Source organism: Littorina saxatilis, linkage group LG14, assembly GCF_037325665.1.
Source record: "Littorina saxatilis isolate snail1 linkage group LG14, US_GU_Lsax_2.0, whole genome shotgun sequence".
Lineage (NCBI taxonomy): Eukaryota > Metazoa > Mollusca > Gastropoda > Littorinimorpha > Littorinidae > Littorina > Littorina saxatilis.
Genome location: NC_090258.1, coordinates 9,126,685 through 9,130,610, shown reverse-complemented (window position 1 = coordinate 9,130,610; position 3,926 = coordinate 9,126,685).

Here is a 3,926-nt window from a genome sequence, read left to right as displayed (position 1 = left end):
CCTCCTTCCCTCCTTCCTTCCTTCATATTCTCCCTCCTTCCTTCCTTCCTTCCCTCCTTCCCTCCTTCCTTCCTTCATATTCTCCCTCCTTCCCTCCTTCCCTTCTTCCTTCCTTCATATTCTCCCTCTTTCCCTCCTTCCCCCCTTCCTTCCTTCATATTCTCCCTCCTTCCCTCCTTTCCTCCTTCCTTCCTTCATATTCTCCCTCCTTCCCTCCTTCCCTCCTTCCCTCCTTCCTTCCTTCATATTCTCCCTCCTTCCCTCCTTCCCTCCTTCCTTCCTTCATGTTCTCCCTCCTTCCCTCCTTCCTTCCTTCCTTCATATTCTCCCTCCTTCTCTCCTTCCCTCCTTCCTTCCTTCATATTCTCCCTCCTTTCCTCCTTCCCTTATTCCTTCCCTCCTTCCCTCCTTCCTTCCTTCATATTCTCCCTCCTTCCCTCCTTCCTTCCTTCTTGTTCTCCCTCCTTCCCTCCTTCCCTCCTTCCCTCCTTCCCTCCTTCCCTCCTTCCCTTATTCCCTCCTTCCCTCCTTCCCTCCTTCCTTCCTTCATATTCTATCTCCTTTCCTCCTTCCCTTATTCCTTCCCTCCTTCCTTCCTTCATATTCTCCCTCCTTCCTTCCTTTATATTCTCTTTCCTTCTCTCCTTTCCTCTTTCCTTCCTTCCTTCATATTCTCCCTCCTTACCTCCTTCCCTCCTTCCTTCCTTCATATTCTCCCTCCTTCCCTCCTTCCCTCCTTCCCTTCTTCCTTCCTTCATATTCTCCCTCCTTCCCTCCTTCCTTCATATTCTCCCTCCTTCCCTCCTTCCCTCCTTCATATTCTCCCTCCTTCCCTCCTTCCCTCCTTCCCTCCTTCATATTCTCCCTCCTTCCCTCCTTCCTTCCTTCATATTCTCCCTCCTTCCCTCCTTCCTTCCTTCCTTCCTTCATATTCTCCCTCCTTCCCTCCTTCCCTCCTTCCTTCCTTCATATTCTCCCTCCTTCCCTCCTTCCCTCCTTCCCTCCTTCCTTCCTTCATATTCTCCCTCCTTCCCTCCTTCCTTCCTTCCTTCATATTCTCCCTCCTTCCCTCCTTCCTTCCTTCCTTCATATTCTCCCTCCTTCCCTCCTTCCTTCCTTCCTTCCTTCATATTCTCCCTCCTTCCCTCCTTCCCTCCTTCCCTCCTTCATATTCTCCCTCCTTCCCTCCTTCCTTCCTTCATATTCTCCCTCCTTCCCTCCTTCCTTCCTTCCTTCCTTCATATTCTCCCTCCTTCCCTCCTTCCCTCCTTCCTTCCTTCATATTCTCCCTCCTTGCCTCCTTCCCTCCTTCCCTCCTTCCTTCCTTCATATTCTCCCTCCTTCCCTCCTTCCTTCCTTCCTTCATATTCTCCCTCCTTCCCTCCTTCCTTCCTTCCTTCATATTCTCCCTCCTTCCCTCCTTCCTTCCTTCCTTCCTTCATATTCTCCCTCCTTCCCTCCTTCCTTCCTTCATATTCTCCCTCCTTCCCTCCTTCCTTCCTTCCTTCATATTCTCCCTCCTTCCCTCCTTCCTTCCTTCCTTCCTTCCTTCCTTCCTTCCTTCCCTCCTTCCCTACTTCCTTCCTGTGTATTCTCCCTCATTTCTTCGTTCCTTCCTTCCTTTCTTCCTTATTTTCTTCATATCCTCCCTCCATCCGTCCTTCCTTTCATTCTTTCTTTTTGTTTTCTTTATGTCGTTCTTTCTCGTCTTTTTTTTTCTCTCCTGCTTTCTGTTTTAGGTCTTTCTTTCTTTCTTTTTTCAATTTTTTTTGGTGTCTTTCTTTCTTTCTTTCAGTCGGTTCGTTTGTTTGGCTGATGAATTGGCTAATACGGTGATTTAAAAAAAAAAAACTTCGGTTGAAGTTGATTATTTCTCAGTCATGTAACCATGTGTCAAGGTGCTCGTTTTTGTTTATTTTTTTTAAATTTTATGTTTTTATAGTTTTGTGATTTTGTGTTTTTTAATTTTTTAATTTTTTTATTTTATTTTTTATTTTGAAAAAAAAAAAAAGCTTTTCCTGTTTAACCTTTTCAAAATTAGATCTAACTTGTTCGCGTATCCATTTCTGGATCTGCAGGCTGGTACAGAGTTACCTCCCTTTAGGCTTTTTCAAATTTCCCTTGTTTTAACCTAATTTCTTGGTTAAAACTTGTCTAAATTTCTAAATTCTTTCTTAATAAATATCAATTCTACACTTTGGCCTTAAATCAAAGTGTTTCCCTTCACAGATATACTCTTTGGGTTGTCAGATGAGGGTAGTCTCCCATGCCAACAGAAGCTACCATTCAGAGAATGGTTTGCTTCTTAGTTGGATACCATGGGTTGACAACTCTCGCCATCAGTACCACCTGACCACTGATGAGACACAATAGTGTCGAAACACGTGTCCGGTCTAGGTACAAATACAATGGTCCTCCTCAGGACTAGATTACCTTGCGATACGTCCCCCACAAAGGGACTTTGCTCTGTAAATCTCGGTCCCCCTTGAGGAGGGTCTGATGCTCCCAATAGGCTGTCTGTGAAGGGATACTTATTTCTCTCTCTATCTCTGCTAAGAGATTTTAACAAATCTCGGAAGAAAGTCTCTGCTGACTTTCAATTGTTTCTTTCACAATTTCTGATGTTTTATAATGTGGTCACCGTGAAAGTTGCATCGCCTTTAAAGCGATCCAATTGAATAAAGCAGAAAACTTCTTCTTTACCAAGTCCTGTGTTGAACAGCAGTGAAAAGTTGACCGCTTTTCCTGTTTAACCTTTTCAAAATTAGATCTAACTTGTTCGCGTATCCATTTCTGGATCTGCAGGCTGGTACAGAGTTACCTCCCTTTAGGCTTTTTCAAATTTCCCTTGTTTTAACCTAATTTCTTGGTTAAAACTTGTCTAAATTTCTAAATTCTTTCTTAATAAATATCAATTCTACACTTTGGCCTTAAATCAAAGTGTTTCCCTTCACAGATATACTCTTTGGGTTGTCAGATGAGGGTAGTCTCCCATGCCAACAGAAGCTACCATTCAGAGAATGGTTTGCATTCAGAGAATGGTTTGCTTCTTAGTTGGATACCATGGGTTGACAACTCTCGCCATCAGTACCACCTGACCACTGATGAGACACAATAGTGTCGAAACACGTGTCTGGTCTAGGTACAAATACAATGGTCCTCCTCAGGACTAGATTACCTTGCGATACGTCCCCCACAAAGGGACTTTGCTCTGTAAATCTCGGTCCCCCTTGAGGAGGGTCTGATGCTCCCAATAGGCTGTCTGTGAAGGGATACTTATTTCTCTCTCTATCTCTGCTAAGAGATTTTAACAAATCTCGGAAGAAAGTCTCTGCTGACTTTCAATTGTTTCTTTCACAATTTCTGATGTTTTATAATGTGGTCACCGTGAAAGTTGCATCGCCTTTAAAGCGATCCAATTGAATAAAGCAGAAAACTTCTTCTTTACCAAGTCCTGTGTTGAACAGCAGTGAAAAGTTGACCGCTTTTCCTGTTTAACCTTTTCAAAATTAGATCTAACTTGTTCGCGTATCCATTTCTGGATCTGCAGGCTGGTACAGAGTTACCTCCCTTTAGGCTTTTTCAAATTTCCCTTGTTTTAACCTAATTTCTTGGTTAAAACTTGTCTAAATTTCTAAATTCTTTCTTAATAAATATCAATTCTACACTTTGGCCTTAAATCAAAGTGTTTCCCTTCACAGATATACTCTTTGGGTTGTCAGATGAGGGTAGTCTCCCATGCCAACAGAAGCTACCATTCAGAGAATGGTTTGCTTCTTAGTTGGATACCATGGGTTGACAACTCTCGCCATCAGTACCACCTGACCACTGATGAGACACAATAGTGTCGAAACACGTGTCTGGTCTAGGTACAAATACAATGGTCCTCCTCAGGACTAGATTACCTTGCGATACGTCCCCCACAA